The sequence below is a fragment of the Andrena cerasifolii genome, chromosome 5, assembly GCF_050908995.1.
Source record: "Andrena cerasifolii isolate SP2316 chromosome 5, iyAndCera1_principal, whole genome shotgun sequence".
In the NCBI taxonomy this organism is placed as follows: Eukaryota; Metazoa; Arthropoda; class Insecta; order Hymenoptera; family Andrenidae; genus Andrena; species Andrena cerasifolii.
The window spans coordinates 474,264-491,819 of record NC_135122.1 but is presented as its reverse complement, the minus strand read 5'-3'; the positions used below and the strand labels follow the sequence as shown (position 1 = coordinate 491,819).

At 40.4% G+C, this 17,556-nt stretch overlaps 1 protein-coding gene and 1 long non-coding RNA gene across 6 annotated transcripts in view; both read right to left on the bottom strand.

Annotated features, from left to right (window-relative positions):
* The window catches only part of LOC143369376 (KICSTOR complex protein SZT2), a 391,751-nt gene that overhangs the window by 101,784 nt on the left and 272,411 nt on the right, over positions 1-17,556 (bottom strand). The gene's annotated exons all lie outside the window — the stretch shown is intronic.
* Positions 358-2,164, bottom strand: LOC143369403 (uncharacterized). Its single transcript, XR_013085394.1, has 2 exons — positions 1,940-2,164; positions 358-1,837 (listed from the first exon to the last, which is right to left on the bottom strand). It is a non-coding gene; the product is annotated as an uncharacterized LOC143369403 (long non-coding RNA).

Sequence of the window (17,556 nt, the reverse complement as noted above, 5' to 3'; positions counted from 1 at the left end):
GAAAATGGTGCGGCGCATCTAGAGATATCAACCATGTGTGCCTGTAGTGAGAGGGAATGGTGTGACCTTCGAGGGTTAAATTTATCGGTTGTATAATCTTATAAATTTTATTAACAGCAATTTTGTTTCCAAGGATTTTAAAAGCGACACAAATTTTAGGTGTACTTAGTATTACAAAAATGATAAATTGCAATCTTGCGTTAAAGTTTACTTCATTAAAGTAAAGCTAACAATAAGTAATGAATTGTTGTGGGGGGATAAAGGTGTGACACATATTAACGAAAAATAAGAAGTAGAGGGAGTAACAGTGCATGAAACATAAACAAAGTATTAAACGCGTAAAGATACGAAGACTCATTACGGGAGAATTTCAGTTGAATTACTTTATTTTCTTGCATTCTTCCCAGATATGATGCAACTATTTAATACGTTAAACTACTCGCAATTACGAAACGTAACACCATAAATGGAGGATACTCACTTATTGTGACAAACGTCTTATAATATAGTTTTGTTTCCATACAGTTTTACGTTGCAAGTAACATGTTTTTGATACGCAAAAAAAAATAAATACATTTTTACTATGGATTACAAAAACCAAAACTTAAATTACACTCTCAAATAGTATGTTAAATGGTATAGTTAAGTTTGTAGAATAATAATCTGGCTGTAATTAGTTGTTTCGTTAACAACACGAATATATAATAATTTACTTAATCATTATAATAAAATTAATACAAAAAAATAACAATATGAGTTTGTTTTTTAATTAACACTACAGACATTTGTAAATACTTGTAATAAAATGCAGTTACCGATATTAAATAAAAATAATCAATGCTAAGTGATCTGTACGTAGAGTAATAATATAAGTATATTAAAGTACTTGTGCGTGTGTTAGTGGGCGTATTAGTAGTACACAGTATTTATTACAATATACGTAATATTTAATATATTAACAAGTGAACAACATAGGAGAAAGTAATGTTGTAAAATACAGTCGACTCAAACACCGTTGGTTACGCAAACAATTATACATAGTGAAGTACTTTGAAGATTGAACTGCTTTGAAAGATTTTATCACTATGGCATCACGCCAGTCCAGCGAGGTATTACGAAGCGCCAATAGAATGACTCCACGAAAGCTTCACTTATCGCGTTACTGAGATATCCGTAGCAGGTAGGTATTTCCCTGATATGAGGAGAGGAAATGCGAAGAATATCAGAGATCGGGAGTAAGTTGGAGGAGTTGAATCTCACTTTAATTCAAAGCGTAGAGACCACTTCTCCACTTAAACCGTGATCTCCAGCCATGTGGAGTTTATTCGACTTTGAAGATCAAAAATCCGTTCTCTATGGAAAGATGGTAATCAGCAGGACCTTGAGCTGGAAGAGTTAGATCTGGCACGTTATCAGAGTACTATTGCTCACTGCCTAGATCCTCACTTCCAACTATAAGTCGTGCAGACAGCGCAATGTCCGTACAGTGTGTACGATGGGAACCAACTTCTTGGCGTCAGTCATCAAGAAACGTCTTTTAAACACATCCACGTAGATTTACAAACTCCAATGACAATTCTGCTTCTTATTATCCTGAATCAGCACTTCAATCGAGTTCCTGATGTTACGGTAATTGTAAAGTTTTTATTAAGACGAACAAAATGTGGAATCTTTTTCAAAAGAGAATATCCAATAATCTCGTGTGCTAACAATAGGTTTAAGTTATCCATGAGCACAATATAGCACGGAATAAAGTTGAGTATTCCAGTTTATTAATAGTTTATTTCTTATTTCTTACTTGTGAAAAAAGTATTCTCATTCCCATCAAGAATTGTTTCTGAAAATGAAGCGAAAAAAATGCTACTCCCCTTTAATTAATATCTAAATTTCCTTTCCTGGGAGTAAACCTAAAAACAACTGAGGCATGCAGAATACTTACTTTAATACCGTAACTGTTTCACCAATATATCGTGATTATATTCAATACGTTAAGTAAAACTATAAATAGTAATGAATACCTATATAACATTTTTAACAGTTCACAAATATTTGTGTATTTCACAGAATACTATTTCTACTGAATACTTAATATTTTCAAGCGAACGTTTCCTCAGAATTCCTGTTTTTCTAAGTAACAAAATTTAATATCAAATGGAGCAGAAACATCACTGTCTAATTTCACAGACACTTAAAAAGCTTATCCTAAATCCGAGCAGTGCTACTTTTTAGATTGATAGATATTAAGCGCGTTTAACACTTTTAGTACATTTCACGCATGTTAGACCGAAAAGTTTCAATCGAAGTTTCTTAATAACTCTGTGAATGTCCAGAAATGAATTGCGCTGAAGAAGTAATAGAACACTAACAAATATTTAGGCGCGTGTTGAGTCTTATATATACCTGAAGTGACTGTAGAAAAACCTGGTTCTGAGTATCTTCATCGATATCGAAGCCCCACCTCAGTAGTGATAACGACACGCAATGATAGACAACATCATACACATATCCTCTCCCCATTTTTTCGGAAAATATTGCAATATAATTTCATGTTGTTCCAGCCGACGTTATAAGTTACAAATAATGAGCATTTTTAATAGGTATAATTTCCAAATATACTATTTTGTGTCTGGTTATTAATGTCTATGTGAAAATTAATTGTGTATTGTGATATCTAATATTCATTGTACAGATTGAAAGTTTTATATACGTGTCTTTAACAAGTTGGAAACCTTCCAAATTAGAGAATCGAATCCAATTAATAAAATATAATGTTCTTAACACTAATATCATGAATAAGAAACATACAAATTTTTCTGGAAATTTACACCACTTATCGCCTCTAGAAATAGAATTGTGAAATGCCATATTTTTCGACGTTACTGAGCCAGGAAATGTATAAATTTACGAACACTTGATTCCATATCACGAGTTGCACATTCGTTCGTTTTAAAGTTACATAAAAATTACTTTGTTTTAGTTCAACTTTATATACATTTCCTTGCTGTCAACAAACATATTGTGAAATTACACATCTGTAACATCATATCTAGATATATTATTAAATAAAATAAAAAACTATTTCCAGATACTACAAAAAAGTTTGATTGAAACCAGACATTAGTCGTAATGTATCAGTATTTTATCCACCTTGAAATTTGGCCTTTTGATTATTACTAATCACTTTTCAGGTAATGAAAAATTAGATTACTTTTATCTCGTCAAAGTAAATTTATCTTGCTCATTGAGTGTATTCCTAAAGTACAAGAAAAATCTTACATCTCTGTTTTATTATAGATAAGTCATGAAACTGGATTACACAGGAATACGAAAAAACGAGGAAAGACAATATTTTGTGATATGAATAAATTGCGGGAATTCATATTAATAATTATTGCATTTAATAATCTGAATTTATTTCAGATTAGTTTGCCAGCTTAAAACTTCTTAACATTGCCATCAAATATCCTAAATATTGGTATTTACTACCTTATAAGAAACTACGATATAACCATTCTAATATAACACTCTTAAGAAAACTAAAGCATTAGGATTATTGTTATTAATTTTAAAATTCATTCTAAATTATATACATCTAACTTCAACTATTGAATTTGGGTAGGTGAACTCGAAGACAGAATGGAAAGCTTACGAAACTGAAGGAACGGAAAGTCTAACCATCATTGTTGGAAAGTTGAAGTCAAATCTTATCCTGCATTCTTTTAAGGAACAATATTACATATCATGGTACGTATCAATATCAGAACCGCTGAAGAGATAAGATTAAAGATAAGGCAGTATTATCCATTTTTCAATGACGAAATTCATATAAATATAGCTTCCTAAAGATATAAATGAACAGCATTAATTAAAAAGGACAGCATAAATTGTTAAACTAATACAGATCCGTCCTCTTAAATAATTTATTACTTCAACGTAATCGTCTCCAAAGTGAACTCATTTAGATACCCCATGCACTTTTCTTTCATGTATTTCAATAAAACCTGTTCAATTTCAAGCACCATGTATGATATAGGTGGTGTATGTATTATATAGATATAAAACTTCTTTAACATTTGTATTAAATCCTGTTCTTAAATGATTTGTTACATCAACGTAATCTTCTCCAAAGTAAACTCATTTATTCCATTAATTTTTCTTTCGTGCATTCCAATGAAACCTGTTTAATGTGAACACCATGTATGATGCATGTGGTGTATGTATTATATAATTACAAAATAAAAAAAAAGATGTGAAATCAAAATGAGCTGCAAGTACATAAAGGTGATTTCCCGCAGCGTGCAAAGGCGACATTGTGTAACACAATAAAAGACAAAAAAAGATGGCCGGGCCTGGCAGTCAAATACTTAGCGTGGCGTGGCAAGGTATTATTCTCAGATCATCAATACCCATACCTTCCCTCTCGCAAGCTTTCAGATACTTTGTCAATTTAAAACTCTGACAATATATGAGTACACTTTCATTATTTTGCGTTTGTAAATAATTCCATCGACACGAATACCTTGCCTTTGACAGGCGTACAGCTAATAATTTATCAATTTAAATAAAACTTTCACACATTGCGAACACTTTTAACATGCTTATTCATCGGCACCTTGATGTTGCCTGGCCACGCCAAGTATTTGACTTCCAGGCCCGGTCATCTTTTTTTGTCTTTTATTGGAAACGAGAAAGCACCTTTATGTACTTGCAGCTCATTTTGATTTCACATCTCTTTTAATTTTGTGATTATTATTATCTTCTATTTTTTGCGATTTATTTGATTTCGTGTACTTGGCGTAATTGTTTTACTTTTTTGAAGTTTTTTATGGGATCTCACTTCTTTTTACAAAGATAATTTGCATAGGGAATGACTTCAGATAATTTTTAATATTATAAATCACAAAGGTTCATCATCAACAGCAATGAAGAATCTTCTTACGGAACAGAATTAAGGATAAATTCTACGCAAGTTTAACAACTACGAAAACAAACCATGTGCACCGCATTGCCGATCTATACGTATTATATGTATGTATAATACTTTGTGTATAGTACAAGATAAGGGCAAAGTTAAATTGAAACAAAAGTATTGTCTCTAATCAGATTTACTTTATAGATAATTGGACTGTGGTTAATTATCTACAAAGGCAACCCAATGAATTATAGATACTTTAATAAACAAATCATTTTCTGAAAGAAAAACAAAACTTTTTCTGTCCGCGATTACTCGTAGCTAGTGAGATGGAGGGTGGGAAACGAATTGAGGGAAGTGAGGTACTGGGAAGAGGAAGAAGAAAGGATCTGTAGGGTTTGCGTGGTGGAGAAGAGGAAAAGTGGGAGCACGTTTTGAAAAGGTGCAGTGGAGAGGAGGAAAGGGGCGGGGGAAGACAGGAAAAGATAAGAATGATATTAGGGGAAGGGGGGAAGGGGAAGGGTGGATGAAAAAGATGGAGGAAAGAAGACAAGGGAGCAGGGAGGAAAATCGAGGGGGGAGTAGGGGGGAAAGTAAGAAGTAGAGGGTAATCGGATAAGAAATAGAGTAAGGATGGGGTAAGGAACGAGAGAGAGGGAAAGTTAGGGGCGAAGGGGGTTGGAATTAGGTTAAGTTAAGTTAGGTTAAGATATATGTAAACAGAAGCCATTGTAACCCTACGGGGAACAATTAAATAAATACATACATACATACATACATACATACTCGTAACTAGCGGGGTAAATGCGAACGGTTGCTTAAAGTTCTCTTGATCTATACTGAACACTGGTTTTCTTCCATGCTGTGGGTCTGTCACAGTCTGCTGAGTCTTCTTGTTTGATCGAATTTTGGTTGCTCGTGGAATTGAATATTTATTTGCTGCCAGACCGAGTATTTTATCTTTAACCTCTTTCATGGGTATCTCAAGATCTTTCAACGACTATGTACGCATATTCTACCTAATATAAAACCAGAGTACTGGACACATAAAAAGCTTCGAAGTGTTAAGAGAAAAGGGTAGATGACTTCGTCCGTAATTGCCCCAAGCACGCTGTTCGTAATTGTCCCAAATGGACAGAATTTAAGAAATTTCAAATAAAACAAATATGAACATGTATATATATATATATATATATATATATATATATATATATATATATATATATATATATATATATATACAAAGTGATCCCGTGATTTTATTTAGAATTAAGGAACTGAACTACGAAAAAATTATACTTTCTTGGGTAGTATAGTGTTAATGCACTATAGACTAAAAATACTCGAGCATAATATTCATTATAAGAAAAGCTAGGAAAACATTTCACAACCATTATGTTTGCAGTTGCGCGCAGCCTTCCGTCGTGACAGTTTCTTTAACCCTTTTAGTGCCGGAGGCCGATATATCGGCTCTTGTTGCACTAGCGAAAAGTGCCAGAGCCGATATATCGGCCCGCGTCTTATAGCGCTTTACTATTCGCATTGCGGGAGAACTCAATCTCAAAATAAATTTATAATACGTTATAAATGGTCTAATTTCATTACGAGAGAATTAAAAAAAAATAATTTTTCGTTTTAACTCGTTGTGGACGACGACTAATAATCCGTCCGGCGCTTACCATGTACCTTCGAGTTATTTTTTATGTTTGTTATGTAATATTATTTATCTTGTTACAAAATATATCGGAAATGCAAAGTATATACTTTGTAATAAATGGTCTATATAAAATTATGATGAAAAGATGACTTTTTGTATGTGCAAATACGTTTTGTAAGAGAGAACTGGACTTTTACTTTCTTTATGATCTTTTATACCTTTGTTATTTATATAATTTTCAATGAATATAGAAAAACTAGTGTCAGTGTTTTGTTCTCTATTTCGTCTTTAATATACTGCTTTTTGAATCATGTAAATATTGTTCTTTGTTTGGTTTTTATGAGCATTTTCCCAAACTCTAGTAAAACCGTCAAATTCGGCCGGTTATTCTCGCATAGGCACCTCTTTTTCGCCTGGCACTAAAAGGGTTAATACTAAACATAGCTAATTACATTATGTAACAATATCGCGGGAGGACAGGACAAGCGAATTCAGCGAATACCGCGGTGTTCGGGATTACCCCGCGTCCGCAATTCCTCCACTCTCCCTTACATACTAATTCAGTTATTTCAATACATGGACACCTTCGATAATGCATCAATTTAAAGAGTGTTATATAGATATTAAACTTCTTTAACATATGTACTAAATCTGTACTCGTTTCAATAAAAATATTTTTTCTTATATTTGCTTATTATATTTTGTTGTAGTTATAGGTTTGTAGATGTTTATTCGTAAGGAAATAATTAAACAAAACAGATGAAAGAAATGGGCCGTATGCATAAAAGCAAGTATAAGCTTTTACTAGTGATTCTTCAAGCAAATACTCAATTCCGTATGCAATAAAGGATGAAGTACATATTTATTAGAAATAGTTTTTACTAATTTTTCAGTAAATACGTAAAATACGTATGCATAACACATAGTACTTACTGAAAACTGCAAGTAAATGCTAGTGTTATCTTAAGTCTGCCAGTCGTCTATCTTAAATTGTCTGCTCAATCGCATCATGGCGTTGTTCATGCAAATTCATGCGGGGACATGTTTACAAAAGTCGAAGAAACCATAGTGGAGAGTAGTACCGTGCCATGTTTAGATTCGATGAACACCATGTGAACTACCTGGCGGATACATTTTTAGATATCGTGAACGAAACCAGTTTTCACGGAAAGAGAAAATGGAGTTTTTTTTTAGATACATAGGTGATCCCGGTTTACAAGTAGGCATTGGTGAGGATACGAGTGTTCATCAGAGTAGGTACAGTTAGTCGAACAATAACCGAAGTTGCCCGCAAAATCTGTGCCAAACGCCAAAACTGAATTAAACTTCCAAAAAATACAAATGAAGTAGAAAAAGTCAAAAGAGATTGACAGAGAAAATTCAATTTTCCGTGCTGTATAGGAGCTTTAGACTGTACACACGTGTAACGTTCCCGTGCGAGACGTTGCCACGTGTTACAGGAAATATCTACAAGTAGAGCGGTTTACTCTTGGTATTGTAAATAACGTGAGGTAAAATTTTTGTTTTAAGCTTTTTCAAAAATTATGTTAACGGAAGTTTGTAGCGCTTATTGCACCATTAAACTTTTGTTTGAAACATTTTTTTCTTTCTGTTGTACTTTTGGAGTTACACGGCAAAAAGTGGAAGTGCCTAGTAGACTTTGAAAATAGTTTTAACCCCCTTAAAGGGCGGTAGGGCTCGAGTGAAACACACCCTTGTTCTTGACTTGAGTCACTCTATAAATCCACAGAGTTGCGTTCCAATCTGTGAGTGTGAGTTCGCGGTGTTCCCTTGTAAGTAAATACTAGTAGTATTACCTTAAAACAGGGGTGCACAGAGAGCCGTTTCTAGCGCCTAGCTGCGAGCAACCCGCCTGTCCCGTTGCTAAGATTAGAATCGGTGAGGAGAACTGCAGTAGTGTACGTGCGTGCTCGTAGGCTCGTAGCGTAAGTATACGTAGCTGGGTTCAAGTCATACCAAATGCACGCACACTACTGCAGTTCGCCTCACCGATCTAATCTTAGCAACGGGACAGGCGGGTTGCTCGCAGCTAGGCGCTAGAAACGGCTCCCTGTGCACCCCTGACTTAAAATTTTCCATCATTTACTATCTAGTACCAGTAGAAGATTATGCATACGAAATCTAGTATTTGCTGTTACTTATACTTATTACTTTCAAGCATTTCCTTATTTTTATGCATACGGCCCAATGTCGCGGTAGTGGATACTCAACCGATATAGCGTCTCAATATTCAGTGTAGCAAAGAAATTATAGAAAATACAGGCGAGCATAATAATGAAGTAGTATCATCAGATGATGAAACTGGTAGTTGCACTATTGATGTTGAACCAGAACTTCAGAGTTCGGAATATGAAACAGTTTCTGCATCAGAGTCTAATTCAGATTGTACGGATAGTAGAGATGTTACTGTTTCTGGACGAAGGTGGATGTACATCGCTCCCAAACACAACCATCACGAGCAATGTATATCATACAACGGTGAATTGACAGAAAAAAGTAAGAATGTGGAGACAATACAAGCCTGTTTCCAGCTTTTTATAAATAATGAAATAATTTATGTAATTATACAAATCAGAAAGCTGATGCATTTTACGCTGATAAGTCGGAAACCAAATGGAAACCGGTTGATAGTTGTGAAATATATGCATTTTTCTGATTATTGATCACGATCGAAATGTTTCAAGAATCACGGGGAAAGAAACAGGATTTGTGGCGAAAACATGTTACACTGTCAAGGCAAAGTTGTATAGCTGTAATGTCCCGTGATAGATTCGCAGACATTCTGAGGTTTATAAGATTTGATGATTTTACCACAAGAGGCGAAAAAAAAACAGAATGGCAAATTGTCAGCACTCCGTACAATTACGATCATTTTTGTAAAAAATTGTCGGGAAAATTATGCGGCTTCAAGAGAAGGTACAATAGACGAGCAACTTGTAACATTTCGAGGACATTGTCTTTTCAAAGTCTATATGTCTGGAAAACCAGGGAAATATGGTATAAAAATATGAGCCCTTACTGATGCAAAATCATATTATTGCTGTAATTTTGATGTATATCTCGGAAAAACTGCAAATATCGCAGAGAAAAAAATATATAAAAAAAAATATTATGTTAAACGATTTTATTAAAAATGTAGTAAAAACTAAATTAAAATGCACTAAAAACTAAAAAATAATTCTATTCTTGTAGTACAATTTCGATGGTGATATACTACGAACGCCTGCATAGTTTTAGTTTTACTATTCGTACAAACGTGACGGATCATTTCTCGATAAATTGTGTATTTGCGGTAATCGCGATGCGACTATATAGCGTCTCGAACGCAGCGGCTTTTTGACGTTTCCGTAAAGGACGCGAGTGGCTGATTTCAAATCGTGTGGATTTGCAGTTATGGGTTATATTTATTGATGACTGGGTAATTTTTTCACCCGCTCAGAGTTAATTTTTTTTTAAATATTGTATTGTCAGCCAAACTATGCGAACTCTGAGTGTAACCAAGGTGCGAAACGATAGTGACGCATTTCCTTCTCCGTTCTTGTCCGTTGCACATTGCGGTTGATTGTAAGATACAAAGAGTACGAGATTATTGAAAAGGAATTCAACTTATATCTAATCTAAACCAAATATATTTACTAATACTAAAAGACAAGTGTGGTTAAATTATCACTGATTAAATTATCCAATATCATAAAAGGTTATGGGCCCAGACTGTGGATCAAACTGGATTTAAGGAGAAAGTGATAAAGGTGACCACGTGTTCGTAAAGACTGGAAGATCAAAGAAAGAGGTATTAAGAATGGCTATAACTACCCCTGATAACCATCTGTCTCCAATCTGACATCAGATTGGGAGCAGGGTCTGGCACGAGAGCGCAGAATCTGACGTCAGAACTACAGCAGTCTGTGTCCGCATTTGGCTGCGTCCTGATGTGCAGAGCCTGAGGTGCAGTGCCTGATGTCAGATGGACAGCAGATCGACAGCAGATCGACAGCAGAGTTCGCTGTCTGCTAGGTACAGTAACAGCGCCATCTGAGATCCAGAATTACCAAGCAATTGCCTACAGATGGCGCTGTTGCTGTACCTAGCAGACAGCGAACTCTGCGGTCGATCTGCTGTCGATCTGCTGTCCATCTCTATGATGCCAGATCGGGGACGGGTTCCCTCGAGATTTTCCCCCACCTCGCGCATACCACGCCGGAGCAGCGCGTCCGTGAGCTCGGCGCTTCGAAGTCCAACTCACGGACACGCAGCTCCGGCGTAATGTGCGCGAGGTGGGGGAAATTCTCGAGGGAACCCGTCCCCGATCTGGCATCACAGGTCCATCTGACATCAGGCACTGCACCTCAGGCTCTGCACATCAGAACGCAGCCAAATGCGGACACAGACTGCTGCAGTTCTGACGTCAGATTCTGCTGCCCAGATCTGGCTATCAGGGGTAATATACTCAAATTGAATAGATCATTATATGGATTAAGACAAGCATCAAAATGCTGGAATGAAAGGATCAATAAGTTTCTGTTAACCGTAGGTGTCAGGAGATCTGAAAATGATTTTTGTTTATATGTAAAAAGGTCTGATGGAAAGTTAGTTTATTTGTTATGTTATGTTGATGACATCATCATAGCTTCTCCTGATTTAGAGATCATAAACAAGTACAAAGTAAAATTAATGAAAGAATACGAGATAAAAGATAAAGGGAAATTGAAACATTTTTTAGGCTTAGAAATAGATTACGCAAAGAGAATGGTATTTTAAGAATTAGCCAGGAGATATACATACTTGGGATATTAAAACGATTTAATATTGAAAATTGCAAAAGCATTGACACACCAGTTGATCCAAAGGTAAAGGTACCGTTGAATGATAGTGAACGAATTGAGACTGATAAGGCGATAAAAGAATTGGTAGGATGTATAATGTATTTAATGCTAGGAACAAGGCCAAATACAAGTTATACTATAAATTATCATAGTAGAGTCCAAGATGTTGCGAAAAACCAAACTTGGAACTATCTCAAAAGACTGTTAAGGTACTTAAAGGGAATAAATAGTTTAAGTTTAGTGTATAGAAGAGATAATGAAGCACAATCGTTTGGTTAGTTATGCTGATTCAGACTGGGGAGGAGATCTGATTGATAGAAGGTCGGTGTCGGGATGCTTGATCAAAATATTCGGCAACACGGTGGCATGGAACACTAGAAAGCAGAATTATGTTGCTCTTTCGACAACCAAGGCTGAGCTGATTGCGTTGTGTAGTGCGGTACGAGAAGGTTTGTGGTTTAATAAACTCTTGCATGATTTATAAGTCAATGTCGAAAAGATAATAATCTTAGAGGACAATCAGAGATGCATAAATTTGATCAAGAATCCCGAAAATAATAAACGCGTTAAACACATTGATATTAAGTATAATTTTTTATGCGAGTATTCGAGGAAGAATGTTATTGATATAAAATATGTATACAGTGATAGACAACATGCGGATATACAGGGTCAACGTTATAAGCTACAACCCGCGCGCGCGCGAACTTGTAAAATGGCAACACCGCCTCACGGACGCATTCCACTACAACCATGCGCCGATACTTCCGCCATTTATGAGCCAATGACGAAAGTGTAGGGTCTTTTAGGTGCTAGTAGAGGGTGCTTTTGACTTTCGTCAGTGAATATTAAATTTGACGTAGCAGACGGGTAAGAAAACGGTAGTCATTTTAAGAGTGCAACCGCGCCGATCTCATTATCCACGTATGCAATGGTCTAGCAGCGGTATTAGACCTCGCTGACGCGTTAGTGGCCCGGGTTGATGAATTTGGAGCATTTTTCGCATAACTTTTGAACTACAAAAGATATCGGAATGCAATTTGTGCCATAAAATGGGGACAAATTATCCCCTTCTAATGATGGAAATTCTACCAAATTTTACGTTTACTTAATTTTTCTTTTTTGAATTATTTAACCATAATTGTTGCGACAAGCCTTTACAAACTGTTTATTTAAATACTTTATATAATGCTCTTTTTAAAATTCATGGCGCCGATGAACAGTAGGCTAGTTGTCCTTGTATCATTACTTTCACAAATTGGTTTCCTTTTTTGCGATTTTATCCTTAATGTAGTGCATGCACAGATCGGAAGTAAGGGGTAACTAATGTGGTGTGTCGCTGTTTCTCTAGCATTATTTGAATTTTTTCTACAATTTTTGTGCCTGAATGTTTTAACCCTTTAGATATTATACGCCACACCTGTAGTGGCTTCTGTTGGAGATAGAGCAACATGCATTGCGGACGCACCTGCAGTCGTGGAAACGCTGCCTTGCTGTCGACCGACAGCGCCCTCTGGTTCGATCAACTAACCATTCTGTCGCGACACGCGTGTACTGTGCGCTCCATCGTTTTACCTCTTGTATTGGAATTTCTAACATTATATACGTTTAAAGCTAACACGCGTACTTCTCTCCTCACCCGACCTGCCTAACTCTAACAGGTTATGGGCCCAGGTATCGCGAGAGAGGAAGTCAAGTAAATATTCGCCGCGAGTTTAACCGCCGACGAGGCACGTGGCCACGCGATCGCGAGCGAACGACGCAGTCGATTTCGGTTCCGTTGTGCCGCTCAGTGTCGGGCACACACCAGTGTGTACGGCGAAAATCGGCGAGCGCCTGCTAGCGCAGTGAACGATAAATATTGCGAAAAGCGTGTTTTCGTGGTTTCGTGTATCGTGTGTTCGACGCGTGACGACACCGCCAATTTTTTTTTTTGGTGAAGACGATTGCTAAAACGTGCGAACGATTTACAAATGGCGACTACTACCGTCAATTCGACGCGCATCGAGCTTCTGACAAAGGAGAACTACGACACATGGCGAATCCAAGTCGAGGCAATTTTAATCAAGAACGATGCGTGGCAATACGTCGCCGGTGACGTTCCGAAACCTGTCGTGACCGGCAGCAACAACGAACTTGCCGCAACGAGGGCCGCGCTCGAAAAATGGACGACAGAGGACCGCAAGGCGAAATCCGATCTAATCCTGTCCATGAGCCCTTCGCAGCTCAGACATCTTCGAAATTGTGAAACATCCAAAGAAGTGTGGGACAAACTGAAATCGGTTTACGCATCCCAAGGACCTATGAGGAAAGCTACACTTCTGGAACAATTGCTGTCCAAAAAGATGCTCGAGGGTGACGACGTCAGAGATCATCTGTCTAAATTCATGGACGTCGTCGACAAACTGGGGGCCATGGAAATCGAAATCAACGGCGACTTGCTTTCTGTGATGTTACTCCACAGCCTGCCAAATAGCTTCGATAATTTCTGCTGCGCGATCAAATCTCGCGATACTTTGCCGGACATCGAGGCATTGATGATCAAAATCATCGAGGAGCATGACGGCAAAGTGCATAGGGCGGCTGAGACAAGTGCAAGCGCCATGTTCGTGAAGCGGAATCGTGGCAAAGCTAAATCGGATGGCGCCACCAGCGTCAGCCGACAAGACGACGACAATGCTGCCTCGAGCGGATCAAGAATAAAGTGCAACTACTGCAAGAAAAAGGGGCACAAGGCTGCGGACTGTTTTAAACGAAAAAGGGACACGCACAGTACAAAGAAGGACACACAAAGTGCCAAGAAGGACACACAAAGTGCCAACGTTGCAAATGACTCTTATTTTGCGAGTGAACTCTCTTGTGCGGAACAAAACGCGAAAATCTCCGCGAACCACGCATGCAATTCCGTGATCGACCAAAAGTGGTGCATCGACAGCGGATGCACGTCGCATTTGTGCAAGGATCCGGGACTTTTTACGCAATCACACACAACCGACAAGGGTGTAAGATTGGCTAACGACGCGACCGCGAAAGTGACAGCCAAGGGTGATGTGCGTATAATTGCTTCGAACGGTAAACATGACAGACCGATCACGCTGTGTAACGCGTTGTGTGTTCCGGATCTCCGAACTAATCTGATGTCGGTCGCGAAAATAGTCGACAAAGGCTACGAAGTTTTATTCACTAAAAAGCGTGCCTACGTAAATGATGCCAACGGGGACCTTCGACTGATTGCTGACCGCGAGGGCGATTTGTTCTGCCTGCGCGAGGGACGCGAGGAGACGTGTGCGGTTTCCAGCCATGCGCAGGGAAGCTCCAGGGAATGGCACCAGCGGCTCGGCCACCTGAACTGGAGCGACATGTCACTGATGCGACGAAAGGCATCCGCGACCGGATTGAACTTCAGGACTGACGACGTCCTGCCCTTCTGTGATGTCTGCGCGCTCGGTAAGATTTCTCGCGTTCCTTTCTCCAAGCGCGAAAAAGCCTCATCAGTCCTGCTCGAAATAGTCCATGCGGACGTGTGTGGACCCATGCCAACGATTTCGTCAGGGGGAGCTCGATACTTTTTGACGTTTACTGACGACCACAGTCGTTGGACGGCGGTTTACTTTCTCAAACAAAAATCGGAGGTAACCTCAAAGTTCTTGGAGTACAAGAACAACGTAGAAACACAAACCGGTACGAAGATAAAGGCTCTCCAGTCGGACAATGGAGGAGAGTTCTGCAATTCGGAGATGGACAATATCCTGAAGAATGCTGGAATTCAGCGCAGACTAACCGCGCCGCACACGCCGCAGCAGAACGGCGTCGCGGAGCGCAAGAACAGAACGCTGGTCGAGACTGCCCGCTGCATGCTCGATGAATCGGGACTACCGAAGTCATTTTGGGCCGAAGCAGTCGCGTCAGCAAACCATGTGAGGAATCGCTGTGTGACGAAAATACTGGGAACCAGGACCCCCTACGAGATGTGGAACGGGAGACGTCCGGATTTAAACCACTTGCAGACGTTTGGTGTCAAGACGTTTGTCCTAGACAAGACTCCCGGCAAGAATAAACTCTTGCCAAAGGGGATCACGGGAGCTCTCGTCGGATACTCCGATACTTCAAAAGCGTATCGAATTTGGGCACCGTCGCAGCGGAGGGTCCTAGTGACGCGGGACGTCAAATTCTCCACCGAATTCCTTTTAAAAGGGGGAACTCGGGAGTCAGCTCTCAGAGAGTGTGGCGAACCACCATCTGTTTCAGATAGTTCGGACGACTCCGAGGTGCGCGAAACGGAGATCGGTCCCAGTAACAAGCCAAAACCTGCGGACCGGCAAGAAACTGAGGGACAGCTCAACCCCCCGATTGTGCACGGTGAAGTTCCACCGATCAACGTCGAGATGCGCGGCGATGGTGCGCCGCAACCTGCGCCGCCCACAGAACCGGAGGCTGTCGACCATCCGATGCGACGGGGCCCTGGGAGGCCGCGCAAGGTCATGACCGGCCGACCAGGCCGACCGAAGAAGGAGCACAACATGGTGCCCATTGCCGACATTGCGGCACACGAGCCAGAGGACCTGGATGACTCCAACGATGAGGACTCTTCGACGTGGGAGGACGCTGAGTTGGCGATGTCCGCCATCGAGATCCCGTATCACCAGGCCATTACGGGGCCCGAGAAGGCTGAATGGCACGACGCGATCTACGCAGAAATCAAGAGTCTCATCATCAACGACACTTTCGACATTGTACCGAGACCCAAGGACGGTAAGATCATCAAGTGCCGCACGGTATTGAGAAATAAATACACCGCTAGCGGAGATTTGGATAGAAGAAAGGCGCGAGTTGTCGCGAAAGGTTACACTCAGCGTTACGGCGTCGATTTCCTCGAAACGTTTGCGCCGGTTGCCCGGCTTGATTCTTTTCGTCTGCTAATGGCTTTGGCCGCCAAGTTCAACCTCAGGGTGTCGCAGCTGGACGTCGAGACGGCGTACTTAAATGGGAAAATGGACGCTGAAATCCACATGGAGCCGCCTGACATGTTGGAGAGGATGCTCCGGACCATGATCGAGAGGGAGACTGACGATTCAATCCTGAGGCGAGCACAATCCATGCTCCAGAAGGTCAAGAGAACCGACATAGCATGCAGACTCAACAAGGCGCTATACGGCCTGCGCCAGGCGGGTCGACAATGGCACGCTGAGTTGGATGGCGTGCTGCGGGGCGTCGGGCTGACTCCTACGAACGCCGACTCTTGCGTTTATGTAGACCGGGGGAAGCTGACCTTCGTTCTCATCTATGTCGATGACATTTTGGTCTTCACAAACGACTTGCGGAGAGAGGGACAAATCAAGAAGAGGCTTGCCGAGTCTTTCAAACTGAAAGATCTCGGACCGGCGGAGCTCTGCCTGGGCTTCGAAATTCGACGCGATGGAACCAACATCCACCTTTCTCAACGGGGCTACATCCGTGCCATTCTGGAGCGTTTCGGGATGCGGGACTGCAAATTCATCGACACTCCACTTGCTGTCGGCGCCAAGTTGTCGAGAAATCTGGACGACGGGGGAAACGCCGAGGGTCCCTACCCCTTCAGGGAGTTGGTTGGTGCCCTGATGTACGCTGCCACGGGAACGCGGCCTGACATTGCGCACGCGGTTAGTGCGCTTAGTCGGTTCAATTCCTGCTACAAGAAAGAGCACTGGGGGGCTGCCAAACGTGTGCTCCGATACCTCCGGAGAACCTTGGACCATGAGCTGGTTTTCGGAAGGGACGATCAGCCGCTGCAGGGTTTCGTTGACGCTGACTGGGGGAATTGCCCTATCGACAGGCGCTCCTACACCGGGTCGGCGTTCATCCTCGGTGGCGCTGCCGTGGCGTGGAGGTCACGCAAGCAGCCAACGGTCGCCCTCTCGTCGACGGAGGCGGAATACATGGCGATCAGCGATGCCGCCAGGGACGCCATACACTTGATCGTTTTTCTCCGGGAGCTCGGATACCCAGACCTCGCCGAGGTGGTCCTCTACAACGACAACCGTGGCGCTGGGCTGCTTGCGAAAAATCCTGTTTTTCACTCAAAGACGAAGCATATCGATATTCGTCATCATTATATTCGTATTGCATTACAGAAATATCCCATCAGGCTCGAGTACATGCCTACG